The sequence below is a fragment of the Panthera pardus genome, unplaced genomic scaffold (assembly GCF_024362965.1).
Source record: "Panthera pardus isolate Hobbes unplaced genomic scaffold, ASM2436296v1 HiC_scaffold_7, whole genome shotgun sequence".
Taxonomy (NCBI): Eukaryota; Metazoa; Chordata; class Mammalia; order Carnivora; family Felidae; genus Panthera; species Panthera pardus.
Window position 1 is genome coordinate 78,335,894 of NW_026527002.1, and position 21,513 is coordinate 78,357,406.

At 44.5% G+C, this 21,513-nt stretch overlaps 1 pseudogene; it reads left to right on the forward strand.

Annotated features, from left to right (window-relative positions):
- LOC109273035 (histone H1.4-like) overlaps window positions 1-21,513 on the forward strand; it is an 84,089-nt pseudogene that overhangs the window by 765 nt on the left and 61,811 nt on the right.

Genomic DNA, 21,513 nt, shown 5'->3' on the forward strand with positions numbered 1-21,513 from the left:
TCCCCCTCAGTTCTGGTACCTCTAACAGAATCAGTGCCCCTCATGGCCTCTGGGCTTGGGCCACATTCACATGTGACCTGCCACGCTGGGAGATAAGGGGTTACTTTGGAACTGCCGTGGAGACGGTTTAGGTTTCTACCTGTAGTCTGAGTTGAGAACTCGAGCCTTTAAGTTTGTCGTTTTCTCTAGATGTGCTCCGAAGGCCAGCCCGAATCTGCCAGCCCACGTGTCAATCTTTGCAAACACCATTGTCAACTCAGCTCCTGAGCCACAAGGTCACTTCCTGAAGCCACATCTTCCCTCAGCCTGTGCACCCCATGGGCCACAACAGCTGCAGAAGAAGCCCGCTGCACACACATCAGTGTCCCCCTTTCCCTGGTGCATTGATCATGTGTTCCAGTGTTAAATACATAATTGGTGCAATCTCACAATTCCTGACTCTGTTTCCCGGGGGCACTTCTGGTAGCCATAACTGGATTGTTCAGGGAACTGTACACCCACAGGGTGCATAAAGGTACCATAAACTGTGCCCAAAGCTTTTCCAATGGAGGACAACCTCATGCTTAGCGAGGTCTTCTCTCATTGTAATCAAATGTAAGCTCCTTGCGAAAAGGACTTTCTGCTGGTTTTGTTTACTGATGTCCTCCCGGGGTATGAGCTGTGCCCTTGCATCCAGCGGGGGCTCAGGGGATGGTTCGTGACTGAGTGAAGAAATGAGGGAGGATTGGAATCGCCAACAAACATTTTATGATCACACATGTAGTAACAAAAGAGCATTCTAAAAATAACTTTCTTTTATTTGAGCAGAACATTGAACCCCAAAGTGCCCAAAGGAAAAAATGTTCAGCTGTATGAGTTTTTCAAAGTAAAAGTTGCCTGTGCAACCACCGTCTAGGTCAAGGAGAAAAATGAAAGAGCAACGGAAGCCCTTCAGGGCCCCTAGGGGATCCCCTGAGTCACAACGCCCATCCCCAAAGGGAACCATGACCCTGACTTCTATCACCAAAGGGGAGTTTTTCCTGTGTTTGAAATACACATGGGGGCACCTGGGTGGCTCAGTCAGTTAAGTGTCTGACTTGCGATTTCAGCTCAGGTCATGATCTCACAGTTTCTGAGTTTGGGCCCTTCATCAGGCTGTGTGCTGACAGTGTGGAACCTGCTTGGGATTCTCTCCTCTCTCTCTCTGCGCTTGTCCTGGTTTCTCTCTCTCTCTCTCTCAAAATAAATAAATAAACTTAAAAAAATACCATTCACACATATGCAATACGCAGTGATACATATACACACATGTATAATACACAGGTATACACACACATACACAATACACATGCCCACAAATGAACATGACACACATACACACATATGCATGCACACACACACACATTACACAATACATGTGCACCAGGACTGACCTAATATATATGCACACATACACACACACACACACACACACACCATACACATGCACCTGCACACAAACACACACTCTCACACCCACGCAACACAGGGTGTACCTCATTGTGTCTGGGTTTGCTCACTCAATACCACCTTTCTGCAATTTATCGATGCTGGTGCGCATGTCAGTATTTGGTTCTTTCCCACTGTTTCATGTTCCGCTATGTGAATAGTCCCAGTTTATTTATTCATTTCACCGAATGTGAACATTGGGTTCTTTCTAGTCTGGTTGCAAATGGTACCCACCGTGGTGATTCCTGCACACGACTTCAGCAGACGAATGCTCGTATTACCTAGCAATGGGATTTCTGAGCAAATGCACTCATCTGTTCAGTTTTTTTAGATATTGCTACCAGTGTTACACAACAGTTGTGACAATTTACACTCCTGCCGGCTTAGTGTGAGCATTTGCAGATGACACGTTCTCACCAGCGTCAAGTGTCACCAGTCATTTTTGTTTTAGCTTTCTGGACGTGGGAGGGCGTTTACTGGGATCTCGTCATAGTTTGGGTTTGCATGAGGAAAGAGGCTGAACACATTTTCATATACGTGTTGGCCTTTTGGATAAAGTGTTTTGCTGGCTGATTGTTCAGTCTCTTGTCAATTTTTCTATTGAATTTCCTTTCTTACTGATTTAAAAGATTTCTTTATTTATTCTGGATAGGAGTCCTTCATCAGATATAATAATCTACTCTTACCTGTGGCCTGAACACTTCTCTTACTGGTATATTTTGATGAGTAGAAATTGTTAATTATATCCCAGGCAAATTGTCTTTTCAAAAATAGTTTAATGGGTAGTGTATAATTTCTCTACTTAAAATATCTTTGCCTACATCATGGCATTAAGCCATTCTTCCATGTTACCTTTTAGAATTTATAACAATTTTTCTTTTGCATTTATACCTATCACCTATCTGGAATGAATTTCATGTATACACAGAAGGAATAAATATTCATATTTTTAAAATATGGATATCTAATTGATCAAGAATATAATTCTTTTGTTTATAGCATTTGTGTGTGTGTGTGTATGTGTGTGCATGAGTGTGTTAGTGGGAATTTTACCCTATTCCATTCCTTTATTTGCCTGTTTGCACACATTATTGAACTGTCTTCATTATTTAGCTTAATATCTGGTCATGGAAATTCCATGTTTGCTCTACTACTTTAAGATTGTCTTGGCTAGGGGCACCTGGGTGGCTCAGTGGGTTAAGCATCTGACTTCAGGTCATGCTCTTATGGTTCGTGGGTTCCAGCCCTGCTTGGGGCTCTGGGCTGATAGCTCAGAGCCTGGAGCCTGCTTCGGATTCTGTGTCTCCCTCTCTCTGCCCTTCTCCCCACTCACGCTCTATTTCTCCCTCAAAAATAAACAAACATTAAACATTTTTTATAAGATTGTCTTGGCTATTTTGGGGCACTTGCATTTACATAAAAATGACTCGGATAAATGAAGCAATATCCAGTCCAATTTTGGATACACTACATTGTGGTTTTGTTTCCTTTGTGATTTTTGATCTCCAGTTCTAACCTCCTTGGTAGATTATCTATGCCAATCCTACACACACACACCTGGTGCACTGTGCTTTGTGGTACATGTGCAGTTTTGTGGTCTCTTTTCACATTGACTCTTGGCCTGGTTTGGCCATGTGGCTAACTTTTGGCTCATGAAACATTAGCAAACATCGTGGGCACGGAGGCTCTGTCTTCAGGAACACGCACTTTTGAGATGCTTCTTTTCAGAACCCGGATGCCATGCTGTGAGAGCTCAGCCTAGCCGCCTGGAGAGGCCGTGTAGAGAATTGAACACCTGGCTGACGTCCCAGGCCACAACCAGCACTAACCGGCCACCCAGCCTTCCGGGACATGGATCCTCCAGCCATCTCGGAGCTTCCCCAGCTGGAGCCATGTGCCTGATTGCAGGCTCTTGAGATAACAAATTATTTTGGCTAGATTCAGCCTCTAAATTTTGGTGTCGTTCTCTATACATTCATGGAATGTATGTATATAGCGTGTGTGTATATACCTGAATATATTGGGGGTGGTTTATTACACATCAACAAAATTGTGAAATTTATATATGTATACGTACATATATATGTGTATATATATGTACGTATACATATATAGAGAGATAATACATATGTGTGTGTACATATATATATATATAGAGAGAGAGAGAGAGAGAGAGAGAGAGCGCACGCGCATGCACGCGAAAGAGGAATCACTCTTCTAGTGATTCTTGGAAGGAATGTTGGGCTAACAGTTTTTCAGTTCAGTAACAGAGGTGAAAATATAATTGAACAAGTTTCTGTAGTGAATGGCATAGAAGAATGATATGGTTGAAACACTGCGAATGATTGGACACTATGCCTCATTGATCCAATCCATTAAATAAAGACAGGGGAGGACAGCTCATATAAAATACATTATTGTAATGGTAGTTTTGCTGATAATACAAGGATTGTGATTATTCTCAGGTGCTTGTATGACAGGTGGGTAACAAGCTCTTGGAGTCACTGAATTGAAAATTGTGTTAATACATGTTATATATCATGTTTCTTAAGTCCCGTAATGGAAGGAGAACCCGAGAGGATATGTGCAGATGGTACTGCAAATAAATTATGTATTTTTTTTAGATAATTATCCTCTTTGCATTGACATATTTACATTTTAGAAATACTTGTCAGGAACACAACAGGTCACACGTGTTCCAGTTAAATGATCTTTCTGCACCTTGACTGCTACTCCTAGGACAACACGGTAAGGATCCTTTGATGTGCCTCACACGATTCAGATGTGCCACAAGCAATTTGAGACTAATAACCCTTAAAGCGCTGATGTTGGCAAATTATACACTTTATAAATAACGTAGAGCAATTCGAGTCTATCTCTGTAAAATTCTACTTGATTGTGTTTTGATGTTCCCTTAAAATGGCGTGCTGTACATTTTCTGTCTATCCCTGTCCCCCTGCATGCTCCCCCTTGCTCACCTGGCTCTGGCTGGCAGATGCTGAGATGGACAGAAGGCATCAATGGCATCCCAAGCCCTCTGCTCCTACAGTGGATTTGGTAGGGGAGTATCAGCCAGAGATCTGAGAGCAGAAATGGTAAAAACAGAGAGGGAGACAAACCTTCAGAGACTCTTAGATACGGAGAACAAACTGAGGGTTGATGGAGGGAGGGGGTGGGGGATGGGCATTAAGAAGGGAACTTGTCGGGATGAGCACTGGGGGTTGTATGTCAGTGATGAACCACTGGGTCCTAGTCCTGAAACCAATACTACACTGCATGTTAACTAACATAAATTTTTTTAAAAAATCGGGGTTTTTCTTCTTTTGACTTTCTTTTCTGATTTCTGCAAGATCTCTGCAGATTGACAATGTGCCTTGGCTGAGTCACAGCTCATTCTAACGATGCTCTCCATTCAGCCCACTCTCTCTCTCTCTCTGCCTAGTAGCCGTCCCCACACAACCTCGCATGCCTAGGGGGCCGTGGCTCACCCTTGTTACTAGCTTCACAACATAGATCTTCCCTCCTGGGCCCCCCTAAATCCTGTCCACAGAATGAAATGGTTCCCTTTGCAAACTGTCCTTATGTAAACTCTTCTCCCCTATACGTACATCATCTTGTTCCTGCCAGGATGTTAGGAAGTTGAGATGACTTATCTTTTAGCATATTTTATAGCAAAATCTGGGTAAACACGTGGGAGTAAGCTCTGAACTTGACCCAACCCGTCATGTGCCAAACATCCATCTAAAAAATAAAGTTGAGCCTCTGAATTGAGTCCAACAGAGCCTTTTAGAAGTAATAAGTTATAATAATGGCGTCTGTCCATTAGAAGAAATAGTGAATCCTAGAACTTGTCCACATTGGGAAGAGATCACGTGACCCCACACATCCTTTCTCAATGTGGGAAAACTAAGGTCTGGAAAGTGGGCATCACTGTCCCAGATCCCAGTGTGAGCGGGTCTAACTGGTATGAGCAGGAGGCTGAAGGCTGCATGTTGGAAGGAGAGAATCATGCACTGAGGATCTGGAGTTTGCGTTTCTACCTGTTCAGCCACCAAGCAAATACCACACAGCAAATACATGCAAACCCCGTTCTAGAAGTGAACAAGGTGATGTTATTCCTGCCCTCGTGTGGCCTCCACCCTTAAGGGGATCTCAGGAAATTAGAAGTACTGTGACTCATTGTTACTGCAGTGAGTGAGTAGTAACAGGGACACCAACTTTGGGAAGCCGTCAAGGAACACCTTTCTGCAGAGGTGATACTTGAACGCATATCCAAATGGCTCATTGATGTCACTGCCCAAATATTCTTATTGAGTGCCTACTATGTGTCATGCATGTGCGGTGTGCTGGGACTTAATGAGTAAAACCCGCTATTGAATCTTAGTGAAGGAAAGGGGCTGCAAGCCCGGAGTGTGAGGAAGAGGCTAGGGCAAGAGAGAGCGGTGGGGAGGCAGCGACACAGTGCTTTCCAGGTCCCGGTGAGAAGTTTTGCTGATACTCTTAGAGCACTGGATCATAATAAACAGCCTTAGGCATGCATGTGTGTCTGTGTGTACATCTGTATGTAGGTTTGTGTGTGTGTGTGCATGCATGTGCACATGTACCCACATGCAGAGTTTACACTGCCTAGAGCATGCGTGGAAGAGGCAGTCAGAACGTGTGCAAAGGCCCTGAGGTCAGAAGAGCCTTGTGCATTTCTTTGAGGAATTGCAAAAAGACCGCTGTGTTGGAGCATCGTGAGTGGGGTGAAGGGGGTTTCTAGATGAGGCTGGGGACTGGGCAGGGGACAGGCCGTGCCGAGTCTGTGGGCCAGGGGTAGAAGCCCTTCCGGTAAGCACCTGGGAGGCACTGACCCAGGCCTGCGATCATCACTTACCAGCCCTGTGACCGAATCCTCCTCTATCAGAGCAGGCAAGCACAGCCACTGAGGCAGAGCCGCCCAGGAGGATGAAATGAGGTGCGACAGCAGTCCAGTGCTGGGTGCCGCGCGGGCCGCCGTCTGCACCACCTTCCACGTGACCCCTCATTTCAGTTTGCCCTTGGCGAAACACCCACATTGCGCTAAGTGGGTGACTGCTGAATGTGTGAGCGTCAGCGTCCTCCAGGAGCTTGTTTATAACTCAGACCCCCGATCCCGGTTCGAACCCAGGTCTACTGACCTTGAATTTGTAGGACTGGGGCCTGGGAGCCTACGGTTTCAAAGAAGCACACGGGGTGACTGACGTTTGGAAGCCACTTGACCAGACGCTCTTCAAGGGCCCTCAGACGCCAAAGCCTCCATGAATGAATGCCCACAACTCTGGTGCCATGGCCTGCATTGAATGTGACCTCCGGAAGTCCCCTCTGCTGCCAGATTTCCACCTCGTTTCCGGCACGGCCTCCACAGACTCTACGGGATGGCTTCTCTCCCTCCCCTTGCTTCCCAGTTTAATTGTCACGGCAACCAGATGGGACAGGTTCCGGCTCAGACCCATTTAAACATCTCAGAGGGCACCGTTCGGGACCCGGGCCCTTTATCATTTGCCAGGCCCTGACCCTAGAAGCCTGGAAGGTCTCCTTGTGCTAATTAGCAATGAAGTGTCCTTCTGCCAGAATAATCTGATTATTGGGCCCCAGAGCAGCTGTTGATGGTCACAGTCAAACCCCCACGGAGAGAGCACGTCACGGCAGGGGCGGGGGGTCGGCCCCCTGGAATAGTATGCCCTCTTCCTCCATGGCCCCGTTTCCAAACGATTCTGTGTGTCTGTGCCTCTCTTTGTGCTTTTGAAAATGTGAGTGTGAAGGTATCTTTCTTCAGGAAATTAAATGCACGCATGCAAACTGATGTACCCACTTCCAGGGCTCGTGGGCGACCTCAGTCCACCGGTGGCTCCTGCCTCTCTGTGCCTCCTCTGGTGGCGGACAGGAGCCCGTCCCGCCCTGCTTCCTTTCCGTGCACAGCTTACCGTGCTTCCTTCTGGACCTTTTCTTGTGTGCTCTTGTTTCTAGGCACGTGGGATTGATTACACCATAGACGTTGTTCCTTTGAACGACACATGGGAAAAGGGCCCAGAATTTGAGTTGGGAGACCCGAATGCCTGTTTCAGCCCTGCTCACCAACTGTCTAAACTTGGAAAACTTACCCTTGGAGATCTAGTACCCAGCCGGGAACCTGGCGGGATTGGGCATTACGGCCGAGGGCGCCTCACCACAGTAGGACTAGTTTACAGGAGAGCTGTGTGCGATTGTGCGGCACTGGCCGCTCTGATGGTGTTGACAGGGTGACAGCAACTGACATTTGTTGGGTACGTCCTTCCTTCTCCAGACACCGTGCTCCTGGCTGGGAACGCACTAATTAACGTGATCTGAAAATAACCAACCCTGGAAGGTAGGTAAAAACCTGAGGATTATTTTGTAAATCATTGGGTAGAAAAACCTGGCTAGAGATATAATGACATTTTTATGGTTTTCATGTAATTCGTTCTTATGAATATTCATGTCTCCCTGCAAAAATAGTAATGAGTTTTATTAAGAGGCCTGCCCTTGACCCTTCTTGGACCCTTCACACTATGAGACTTGCGAATTGTATTATGTGAGGCTTCTAAAATTTGAAAACATTCTGAATTCTGAAACATTTCTGGGCCCAAAGGTTTTGGAAAAGGGATTTGAACCTGCGTATCTTATACTCGTTTTAAAGTTGTTAAAAGTGAGACTCATAGTTTAAGCACCAGGATGCCTGGGGGGCTCAATCAGTTGAGCGTCTAGCTTCGGCTCAGGTCAAAATCTCAGGGTTCGTGAGTTCGAGCCCCACATGGGGCTCGCTGCTGTCAGTGCAGAGCCTGCTTCAAATCCTCTGTCGCCCTCTCTCTGCTCCTTTCCCACTCGCTCGCATGGACACTTGCGCCCTCTCTCTCAAAAATAAATCAACATTAAAAAGAAAAAAAAGAAAAGTTTAATCACCTACCCAAGAAGAGCTGATGAGTAAGCTGGCTGCAGCATGAACCAAGAACCATCTGATGCCGTGGACCATTCTCTTTCCGCTGGAGTATGTGCATTAAACGTGGTCTAAGAAGCTGACGGGCAGAGTGGACTCAGTGACCCGCCCCCCCAACGGCTTTCTGACTCACATCTGCGGATCTCAGGTGGAGCAGCTCTTCCCTGCCCTGTCTTCCTCCAGAGCAGCCATGCTTCATCTTGGGGCTTTCTCAACAAACGTACAGCTCCATTTGGGATCTGGGAACAAGCAACCATTCTGATTTTCCAATATGCTTGGGGTAAGGTGTCTGTCGGGGCCAGCACTGCATTTAGGACACAGAATGACATTGAGATAGTGGAACTGAAAACCCAACAAAGAAGGAAATATTTACAGAAGGGAGGAAGCGTTAAGAGAACTGGCACTTGATGCTGAGCCTCCAGAAGAGCAGCCCTGGGGTTGGCTACCACCCAGAGCTGTGCAGGGACGAGGAGGGGACACAGATTGAGGGGACCCCAGAAAGAGCTGGGGCTGCAGGAAAGGCCCCCAGGCAAGAGCTGGAGTGAGGGAGGGGGACAGCCATCCCCAGACTGTGGCCCCATCGGTCTTTTTGTCTTCTGCCGGTGCTGTTGGATGGCCAAAGCCAAACAAAAGTGAGACAGCAAAGAACCCAGCAGATGCAGCTCTTAGGGTCTGGCCTCACAGAGCACAGAGAATGGCAGCAAATAGTGGACAGTGGGTCTCTGCATGGAGACTAACCAGTGCATGCGAGGTCAAGGTCCCTCATGAGCTACGAGCTAGTGTGGCATGGTGGTTAGGTGTGTGAGCCTTGGACAGAATGCCTTGCATACTGGTCAGCTTGGGCTGCTGTAACTGAATGCAGTGGGCTGGGTGAGAGCTCTCTTCTGGGCTCGTAGGTGGCCGCCTTCTCCTGATGCCCTCAAATGGCAGAAAGAGCTTTGGTGTCTCTTCTGTCTATAAAGACACTAATCTCATGACAGGAGCCCCACCCTCATGACTGCATAAAAGAGAATTACCTCCCAGAAGCCTTGCCTCCAAATGCCATCACACTGGGGGGTAGGACTTCAATTTAGGAATTCGGTGATGGGCGAAACATAGTTCAATTCATAGCACCTCAGTTGATCTTGAAATTCCCTTGTGGCATTGATCATTTCAGTCATTTATTTAGAAATGTTTTGTTTTTGGAACTTTGTAACTGTTTTCATCTTCCCTTTTTAAAATTTCCTTCTCTTAAGCAGCACTCGTAATGGGGCCACACGTGTTACATCACTGAATCATAGCAATGACTCATTTTATCAATGAGGCCACCAAGTGATTTCGCTAACTCATTGAATCAAGACTGAGAAAAGTGTTCTTCTGAAGAGAGTATTTATCGAGGAGACATATTTTTATAAGCTTTCTGAGATAGAAGTGAAGCCACAAAAATGACCTTTCAAGTAGGAATCTGTGAATTTGTGCATCTGTGAGCCCCTTCTTTCAAGAGCACCAGCAGGTCGGAGATGATAACTGGGGAGTTGTATCTTTCTGCATCATGGGAGGTTTGAAGATGGGTTAGGGCAGAATCTGGAAAGGAAGGGACGCCCATCAGGGCAGTGTCCATGGCAGGGCAGACAGAAGGGAGAACAAAGGAAACATAAAGGCAACAAAACAGCATGTGCAGAGATGTGGGCGGGAAGGGAGTTTGGGGGAGTTAGTCCACTTTGTGAGTTGCATGTTATGTGTGTGGGATGCCATATAAACCCTACTCAACTTGGAAGCTTTAGGAAAGTCTACTGTGCTCACAGGCTTAAGTGAAGACGGATTATTTTAAGGAAGTCCAAGAGGATGCGTTCTGTTCCAGGTCAGCAGGGATTAAAAACTGGTCCAGCACATGTCATCAAGAGAGCAAAAGGACAGCTGCGTAGCCTCTATTTTATGAAAGAACATCCTGAGATTTGATAAGTCATTGTCTGAAGTTACATTACTCATAAGTGGTAGAACTTAAGGTTGAATTTAGATTTGTCTGACTTCAATGACTGAACTGTTTACACTCTTCTCTAATGGCTCTAAAGTGGTCGAGATGTGATCATTGCTATAAGGTGGTAAAATAGGTGAATCACACAAAAAAATGCTTTCCTTGAAAAGTTACGTGTGACCATCCAATTCCTGCTTGAACACCAAAGGTGACAGAAAGCTCACTTTCTCCTCTAAGGAGCCTGTTTAATTTTTAAATTCCTTGGGGTAAAATTTATCCTATAAGATAAAAAGAAATACCACTTTCAATGTTTGAACCTGAATCTCTTAGTCCTAATTCAAAATCTTGCAGTAGCACCAAAGAAGGATTTTCCCAAACTATCAGAAAGCCTTTCCAACTCTTAGACAAGAAGTCACAGCTACAATGACCCTTTTGTCCTCAGGGCTAAGCAACCACAATGTCGTGAAGGAACATTTTTATGTCAGCAACTCCAAGTTCCTTCTCCAAAGGTTGCCTAATACAGTTAATGATCAGCCTTTAGAGAATAGATGAACATTATTTGACATGAGTGCATTTTTTAAAACCAGTATGTATGCACAGGATATTAATCGTCAACAATGTGTCCTCTGCTGAGCCAGAGACATGCTGGGAGAGGCCTGGGGAAGAACCTGAGATGCCAGCTTACGGAGCAATGAGGTGAAAAGCGCCATCTGGTAAGTGAGAGAGAGAGCACCTGAGAGGTGCCCAGAGAAAGCACTCATCTGCACAGAGGAACACGGGTGTGCTTCCCACACAATTAAGAGAGAAGACAAATCAAGTAGGAAGTCTGTCCCTAGGAAGGAAGCAGGCAGCCTGTGGGAGGGAGGTGGCAGTGCCCAGTATGGTGTTGGGATTCCGGGGTTGGGGACATTGGTTGGCATGTCTGGCCAGGGAGGAATGACTATAGCACCATTACCATCTTTTTTTTTTTTTTTTAATTTCCTGGCTCTGGTCCCCTCCTTGCTGAGGTCCCAAGTCATACTGAATCATTGTCAAAGTGCTCTCAGGTCCCTGCCAAGGACCATAAGGAAAGGCTATGGCCAGCAACCAAGGGGGAGACAGAAAAAGAACCAGTGACAAATTTTGAGAGGATTCAGCAGAAGAGCCAGATGGCACAACATGACTGTAGGACAGGCTGTGAGTGGTTCAAGGTTCCAAAGGGGAGAAGGGCAATAGGTCATTGAAATGCTGGCATTTAAGGGCTATGGGGCTGGTGTGGCAATTTGCTTATGGAGTCGAACGAAAGGTCTAGAGTTTCAAATATTCTCAGAAACATTCATGGTTATTACTTCCAGATGTGTACAAAGAAAACACACAACTACACTCAGGAAGGTGGGCAGACTGTAGATTGAACCTCAAGAAGTAGTTTCAATAAAATCAGAGATACTGATTAATGTCTACTTTGAGTGTGTCTCCAATGTTTCTCTTTGCTATCATTGCAACATTATCTGTCACATGAGCAATGATGAACATACGAAATACCTAGTGACAAACTTAAAAACACATGATTTGAAAAGAAAGTCTAAAAATAAATGGAGAGTTGTACTGTATTCCTGGAGAGGCTCACTCAGTTTTGTGAACACTACGACTTGTCCAAAATTAATTTATAACTTGAATGTGGTGCTAGTTGGCAAAAGTGATTCTAAGGAAAATCTGAAAAAACAAACAAGAAAATTCTACAAAAGAGACCACTGGAGGGGGTTCTAACCTGTCATACAGCAAATTTATTGTCCACCTGAGATAACTGAAGTCCTGGAGTGCTGGTCCAGGAGGGAGAAAGTGTAATACAAAGAGACATCATGTATTATTTAAACAAACTGAGGGTTGCTGCAGGGGAGGTGGGTGGGGGAATGGGCTGGATGGGTGACGGGCATTAAGGAGGGCACTCATTGGGATGAGCACTGGGTGTTACATGCACGTGATGAGCCACTAAATCCTACTATTGAAGCCAATAAAAAAAAGAAACAGTAGAAAAAAGTATAAAAATAGACTTTAACATATAGAAGGATAGTGTTTCAAATTTGAAGTCAAAGTGATTAACTGATTATTTTTTAAATAGTATTTTGAAATTTGGCTTAGGAAAAAATTAGGAAGACTCTCGTCTAACATGTAAAATTAATTACAGAGAGAGTAAAGCTTTAAGAATGAAGAGTGTAGTAACAATAAGAAAGTAGAGGCCTATATGAAAACTGGTTTGAATAAAATTTGTAAGAATAAAGTAGAATGTTTAAAAGTCACAAATACAGGGGCGCCTGAGTGGCTCAGTCGGTCAAACATCCGACCTCGGTTCAGGTCACGATCTCACAGTTCGTGAGTTCAAGCCCTGCATCGAGCTCTGTGCTGACAGGTCAGAGCCTGGAGCCTGCTTTAGATTCTGTCTGTCTGTCTGTCTGTCTCTCTCTCTCTCTCTCTCTCTCTGCCCCTCCTGCACTCACTCTTTCTCTCTCAAAAATAACTAAACATTAAAAAAAATCACAGATACAAAGATGGATGGATTTACTAAATGAAATATTATTCCTATGTATGCACATATGATACACATGTATACTTGCAGGCTATGAATAAAATCCCCTAAGTGGTAGGAAATAATCATAGAGGTAGACCATTTAATTGGAAAAATTATAAACAAGAAAATGTCTTTATTTTGTGTCCAATAAGCATAGTTAATGATATATCAAGACATTGACATTGGATATTCAAGATATTGAATGATATTGTAAAACGGATTGGAAAATGGACCTTCTGGTCTCTGAAATGATAGAGAAGCAACTGGAAACTTGGTAGATGGAGTGCACATTTAAGTTGCATGTTTGAATTTTCCACTTTGCTTTATTATGAGAAGCTGTGCTTTATAAAAATCTTCATTTAGTCAAACCAGATATCAAAAGACAATCATCTAGTTAGCACAAAGAAATACCTACTTCACAAATGCAGAGGTAAAAACAAAGCCTCAGTTGATTTTTTAGTGTTTTTTAGAAAAGTGTTTATTTTTGAGAGAGAGAGATTGTGTGCACAGGAGGGGCAGAGAGAGAGGGAGACATAGAATCCCAAGCAGGCTCTACGCTGTCAGCACAGAGCCTAACATGGGGCTCGATCTCATGAACCTTGAGATCGTGACCTAAGCCGAGATCAGGAGTTGGTCACTTAACCCACTGAGCCACCCAGGTGCCCTGATTTTTTAATGGTTTTTATCTCCTAGGAAATCTAAGTCATGAAGTATGTTTATTTTATGTCATCAAAATGGGCATTTCTGTAACTATGGTTTGCCCAACCTGTCCACGATCTCGACATTCTGCATGAAAAGGTGTGTGCATGTGTGTGCGGGTGCAAATTTATTGCAAGGATTTTGACAACTGATGTAAGCATCCTGGATCACCTTATATTCATGAAGAGTCATACGTTATTAGCCCCAGATACAGTTTTGTGTTTGCCTTTACTGTTAGAAAATGTCCAGTTATATTGATTTAATTATTTTAGGTTAATGAGAAAACTAAACAAGATGGTTCAATACATAAGTGATGTGTTTGTGTCTGGTCAAGTAAAGCAGAACTGGTATCATGGTAAGTGGGACCATCAGTGTGCATGCGTGTGCGTGGGTGCGTGCGTGCATGTGTGTGTGTGTGTGTGTGTGTGTGTGTGTGTGTGTGTGTGTGTGTGTGTTTCCATCTTAGGAATGAGAGAGGTGGTGAGGAAATAACCCAGCACAAAGAAGTAAACCACGTCAAAATCTAAATAACCCTCCTGGTTAGAGACCATGCCTATGTTCGTGTAATGTTTCAAGCAGGCTTTTATTTTAGCAAAAACCAATTTTTATGTATCTCATTAATGTTATTTACATTTTATTTGCTTCTTGTCTTTATTAATGTTTCCATTATAAATTTTATTTGACTTTCTGGTTGACTCAGAAAATTTCTGCTTAATTTTCTTTTTTTTTTTCAAGTTTATTTTTTATGCATTACTTATTTCGAGAGAGAATGCACACATACAAGCACACAACAGTGGGAGGGGCAGAGAAAGAGAGGGAGAGAGAGACAATCTCAAGCAGGCTCCAAGCTGTGAGCACGGAACCCGATGTGGGGCTTGAACTCGTGAACCATGAGATCATGACCTGAGTCAAAACTCAAGAGTCAGGTGCTTAACTGACTGAACCACCAAGGCACCGCTCTGCTTAATTTTCTGCACAAAGTACACTAGAGCTTTCCGATTCTCTCCCTCTTTGGAGTATAACCCACTGGAATAAATGCTGAATTCTATCTCAGGATACCTTGGATGAGACCCCATGGCCTGGCCAGTATCTTACATCAGTTTCTTCCACTTTAGGGGCCTTAGTTTCCATACCCACCCCCCAAAAATGAGAAGTTTGCATGTGAACTGAGGTTCTCAAATTTGATGGAGCGTAAGTATCATGTGGGGAGTTTGATGACCATGCACATCCATATCTCCAGCTTCGGGGAATCTGAGAGAGCTGTTTGGTGGCACCAGGGCCACTGCTTTGGAACCAGCACTCCAGGCCATCCAGATGCAGGTGTGTTGTGGTCCCACACTGAGAAACACCATCCTCAGGCCACGGTCCTTATGCTGGAGGCACATTAGAATCACCCAGACAGCTTTGAAGTCATAACGTTGACACCAATGTCTAGGCCTTAACCTAGGCCAGTGTAGACTTGCCAGGGCACAGATTTTGTTTAAAAAGCTCCCTCGGTGACGCAGTACAGTCAGGATGAAAAACCTCTTCTCTCAGCAGATGTGTTAGACCCTTTACAGTCTGAACCTGTTACTTAAACAGGTAGTTCTGGGTCAAATCGTAAGCCAGAATAGACAAGTGGGTGGTGGCACAGGAACCCATGTGACAGAATGATAGGGGACAATGGCAACTGTGGGAAGGAGATTCAAGGGTAGAGGGGAAACCTATTCTTTAACCATCAGTCAGTTCACCTCAGTTAATCCTGACTTCATATAATTTTCTCATCATATGTAAAGATGAGGGGAACATGTCCACAGGAGTGACATGATCCATTCCAGGTCTTACAGACAGCAAGAGGCGGAGCCAGGATTTGAACCCACGTTGGTTGGACCCAAAGCCCGCTAACCACATTCTACTGCCAATCTGAAGGTAGGTGGGAGGTTCCCTCACTCTTCCTGGCTGACTTGGTCCATATTCCTAGAGGGTAAATTATGTTTCCTCCAATGCATCTGGGATGGGAAAAACAAAACGCAAAACAAAACGAACTAAGAACAAGATCCTCTAATCATCTAAAGATATTTTGCGTTTTGGTAAAACCATAGTCATTTCAATGGCCATGTAATTCCTGCTTTAATGCTCCATCTCCACAGATTTAGGGTAGCTCTGGGAAAGAATCTGCATTCCGTTTACTTGTGAAGCACACCCCTGTGCCAGAACCATGAGGGATGTCATGTTTCACGCATTTCCACGGACCCGCCAACACGCCTAAGAAGAGCCAAAGACATGTTATCTAGAAAACCATTCACCAGCGTGTAGAAAGTGCATAGGTGACTCAGACCGCAGGATTTTGGGAATTTCCCAATTAGACACTCATGGGAAATGTCTCTCCTGCTCACACAGCTAGTGAGCGGGGGCTGCCTTGGCTCTGCCCCAGTTTGCCTGTGTGTGTCGCCCATTCTTGAAATGTTACCTGGTCAAACTCCACGCTCAATTCTTTTTTCTTTTTAATTTTTTATGTTTATTTATTTTTGAGAGTGAGAGAAACAGAGCACAAGCAGGGGAGGGGCAGAGAGAGAGGGAGACACAGACTCTGAAGTGGGCTCCAGACTCTGAGCTGTCAGCACAGAGCCTGACGCAGGGCTCAAACCCATGGACTGCAAGATCATGACCTGAGCCGAAGTTGGATGCTTAACCGACTGAGCCACCCAGGCACCACCCCATGCTTAATTCTAACCGGTGCATCCTAGTTATAGAGCTGGGACCCTATTCATGGACCTGTCAGCTGTCAGACAGGGTCACCTAAGCTCCTCAAGGATTGCCAGAGAGCCACAGACACTTCTGCTTGGGCTTCAGGATACAGAAAACAATACATTACACATAGTTGTTTGGGGGACAATTAATACATCTGTGTTTATACAATAGCATCATATGCATTAGCCCCATGTTTGCACATAAAATGAATACAATAAGAATACAATAAGAATGCTCAGCAGTTACCTCCTTATGTTGAGATTTCAGTCCATGACTATCTTCTTCCTTCTCTTCCTCCACCTCTTTCTCGTCCTCCTCCTTTTCTTTCTTTGCTGACCTAAATTTTAAATATTAGCCACCATGACTGTGGACACCTGGCTTACTCATACGTATTTTCCAGGACTCCATATTTCTTCCAGGGGGCCTTATTGGAGATCCCAAAGTAAGGTTTTCTTCCTGCTCTGTCCTCCCATGTGTCCCAGACCCCAGACCTCCTTTCACAGAACTGCCATCGAACATATGGTACTCTACTGCTCATTGTCTATCTATCTCACTAGAGTATAAGTTCCTCGAGGGCAGAGCCTGTGGGATCATCCTATTGCCTGTATGATGTGTACAGGCCACTATGTGCGACTCATCTGCTCTGTGCTTGTTGAACTGATGTCTATGAAACAAGGACGCTACAGCACAGAACATCTTTGGCCAGGGTCGTGTTGTGCTGTTGTGTGATAGAAGGAGCATTTGAGAGTCATGACTCTGGTCCAAATCCTGGATCCTCAATCACCAGCTTTGTGAACAGGGGATACTTAACCACTTTGTGTCACAGTTTCTATATCCGTAAAAGTTGAGGACACAGATTTGTACTGTGCAGGATGTGTGTGAGGAGTCAGCAAGATGTACACCATCCTTCCCAAGCTAAGCAGTGAGGCCCAATCAGGGGAAAATGTAAGGAGACAAATTATACATGCCCAACTCTCATTAGAAACTGTATTATGCAACAGCCAGATACCTGTCCTCTTACCTAGCTACAGAATGCTTACGAAAAAATTGTGCTGCCTCAGAAGAACATGGACGCTTAGGTGGTAGTACGTCTTCTAACTAGAAATATTTTCTAAAGGGCATTTCCTGCCTCATGAATCTAATCTTCCCTGACAGGGGAATGGCGCTCAGAGATGAAGATCGTGATGGGTGTAATACATCTTGAGTTGAGCAAAGTTATGAATTCTTTATTGCATGACCCATCTGTTTCACATTAAAAACATATTCTAAATGGCAACTGCTAGGTACATACCCAGTCATGTTTTCTTGGATAATATTTTATGGATGAAAGCTGTCTACGCAGAATATAAAGATGGATTTTCTGAAAAGACGGACTGAAAAGTTAGAATTTGAAATGTCAGAAGTCACTTTCAAGGCCTTGGAAGTCATGACCCACGTCACTGGCTTGGGCCTCACCCCATAGCCTGTCAATGCTCTCTGCAGGGACTCCAACTGAACCTCTTAGCCTGTAGACACAGCGTCTCCATGGCAGGGGCATGGGGAAGATAGTCTTCTGACCTGAATGCCCTCTGAGTATATCTCAAAGCACAGTACCGGGAGGAAAACATGTAAAAGATTGTTGTAATGGTTTCCATTTGAAGAGTTAATAGGGAGGGGGGAACACTGGACATTGCATCTAACCATCTACTTCTCTACACACTAACTGCTACTGCTTTTGTTGAGACTCTTTTCGTGGACAAGTGTCTATTTCTAGGAACAATGCAGTAGCTTCTCAACCACCTGGTGCATAACCAAGGTTCGAATTCCTAGCATCCTCAGTGACCGCTCCTTACATATTTAAATAATTTCTGATCACCTCATCTCCATCCCCAGTGGACATTACCACTCACCTGCATTACTAGGGAGATATCCTCACTGGCATCTCCCTGCTACTTCAGCCAATATTCTGCTTTCTGGTTAGTTTTTACAGTTCTGATTATATCATTCCTCTGTCGGATAAAGTTTCTGTGGTTCCCCATTGCCCCCCAAAATGGTCCAGAATATTTTACATGCCCTTTTATGATCTGGCTCAAATATAGCCTCGTGTTCTCCTTGTAAATCGCTCATCAGTCTACAGTCATTTCCTTAAAAATTCATGAACATTGGTTCTTTGGTGCCTCTGTAAGCACTATTTCCTCTACCCTGAATGCTTACACTTTCCATATTTATGCTTTCCCCCAAAAATATGACTAGGAGACAAGCCAAGAGCTCCTTTTTTTATATAAAGCCTTTTCTGCCTCTCCTAGTTGGAAAAATTCTTCTCATTGGAACTTTAAAAATTCAGGTTCTCCGATTGGGTGAGTCCCCTCATCTTTACAGGCTTCAAGCTCTCACGTTTGAAAATGATGGGAACAACAGTGATTTCTTTGCAGGATTGTTGGATACATCACACTTAGGAAAATAAGTGAAGAGTTGTTTATAACATTTATGAAAGCATATAGAGCAACATTGTCCCTGAGTAACTTCCACCTTGTGGAGCACAGCGGAAGTCTATGGGATCAACATTTTTGCTTCTCTTACATCTCCATTTGGCTCCCTTTTAGGGATGTGACACTTCATCTAGGCCTCCGTAGAGGACACTTTGCAATTGCAGAAGGAAGAAATGGAGGCATTTCCAAGCAAGAAAACGTAACAACTGTTAAGCAAGAGAAACTGCATTACTTCAGGCAAATTTCAATGCCCCGAATCCCCCGTCTTCCGTTTACATGAGTACAAACCCAAGTTTGAAACCTGATATAAAGAGTTTAAAGGTTAAAACTGCTTTATCACTTCTTTTTTTTTAAAAGCAAATCCTGATGAAATAAATCTTTGAATAATGCCATAATTCACCAACGGATCTATAGTATGATGGGAAAAGCTGATTTTAAGAGTGTTGGGCTTGTCAGACGTAATATAATGAGGAGGCAAGCAGAGGTGAAAAATGTGTCCCTCTTTACCCTAAATGAGTCTAGATATTTTTTTCTTAGCTCAGACTTACAAGCATTTGATGTTTCCATTACAGTTTTTACTACCCTATTAGGAGACAATCATTCATGACAGGGAATTTGAGCCACTCTAATGGATCTCTGCAGGTTCACCAATACCTCATAGTCCCCAGCGTCTTTGATGAGCTCACTTCCTGAAGTCATCGATAAATAAATACAACCTTGACGCCAGCCTTGGGATTTCCTGGAAATGTTCTCTGATGAGTTCTGATGGATGAGGCGAGTGAGTAATGCACTCCTAATCTTTGTTCTGGGTGACAATGGCAAGCGTGGAGGCAAGAAGTGGCAGACATTATAAGACAGAGGAACTAGTAGGAGGAACTAGGAGGCAGCCACTGCAATGGGATGTGGAAAAGGTCTGGAGGAATAAATACACATGGGATGTTTAGAAGAAAATGCCTTGGCTGGATTCTCTTTCCATGGCCTATTGATTTTTTTTTTTCATAAATTAATACAACATGAAGTAGAACTCAGAGAATCTTTAGTCTCACTTGCCCTTATCTATAATTCACACTAAGGACTAAAGGTCTCCACTCAAGCAAATCATAGTACATCCTCCAAAGCTGAACCATTAGAAAGGTCAGTTTCAGGGGGACACCACCATGTGCTGGATATAAAGAGAGGTACCAAATATATGATTCCTGTCCTTGTGGAATCTGAGCCCTAGTGAAATCTTAAGAAGAGTACTCAAGTAAATGCCACCCAAGAGTGTTGCATTATTCTCTAAGGTCAGAAGTCAGAAGTGGGTCTCTTTGGGCTAAGATCAAGGTGTCAACAGGGTGCCTGGGTGGTTCAGTCGGTTGAGTGTCCAACTCTTGAATTCAGCTCAGGTCATGATTCCAGGGCCATGGGATCAGTCCCTGGGTATAGCTCTGTGCTAAACATGGAGCTTGCTTGGGATTCTCTCTCTCTCTTCCTGTCTCTCTCTCCCCCTCTGTCCCAGCTCCCCTCCCCCAGGTTCTCTCTCTCAAATAAAACAAAAATTAAGATCAAGGTGTCATCAGATTGTGCTCCCTCTGGGGGCCCTCGGGGGAGTCCATGTCCTTGCCTTTTCCTGCCTCCAGAGACCACATGCACTCCTGGTTTCCTGGTCCCTCTTCCATCTTCAGAGCCAGCCGTGTGGTGTCCCTGAGTCTTTCTCTGATGTTTCTGCCTCCCAGTCTCACCTGTAAAGACCCTGTGGTACTTTGTACCCAACTGTATTAACTCCGAATGACCTCCCCAACTAAGATCCTTAATCAAATCTTATTCCCAAGGTCTTTTTGCATGTAAGGTAACATATTCATAGGTTCTGTGAGTTAGGACATGGGCATCGCTGGAAGCAAGAGCAGAAATGGGAGAAGTTATTTCTGCACCTGCAATCAGCAAGGACATTCTTAGTTCACTCAACAAGTGTTAGCTTCAGCCTACGCTGTGACAGACACTGTGCTAGACTTCAATGATAAGAAGGTGAGGAAAAAATAGGCATGATGTCTGCCTACACTGGGAATACAATATAGATGGGGTGGTGACATCAGAGGATCACAAAGTCAGCATAGAATCCCACGATGTGGATGTCCAGGGGGCAAAGATGTAGGATGCTATGAGAATGAACAGTGGGATGTGGGAAGAAATTGCCCCAGGCCCCGGGGAAGCCAGTGCTGCCAAGGCTTTGGTGGGGAGAGCCTGGAAATGGTAAAGAATGAAAGTCCAGTGAGCCTGGTGCTTGGGGAGGGATGGGGGGCATAGCACGAGGCTGGAGGGATAGACTGCAACCGGACCATTCAGAGCCTTGCACGATAAGGCAAGGATTTTAGTCTTCAAAGAATGTAATGAAAGAGTTTACATCTTGTGTGTGTGTGTGTGTGTGTGTGTGTGTGTGTGTGTGTGTGTGTGTAGATCACAAAAAATAACAAGGAGAATGATGCATTTGGAAAAGCAGAGCTTATAGACTGATGGTGTCCCCCTAAAGTTCTGAATGAAAGCTCTAATCCCCAGTGTAAGTATATCTAGAGAGAGAGTCTTTGAGGAGGTCATTAAAGGCAAGTGAGGTTATAAAGGTAGGGCCTTGATCCACACAGGAGTGGTGTCCTTACGAGACACACACACACACACACACACTCACAGAGAGAGAGAGAGAGAG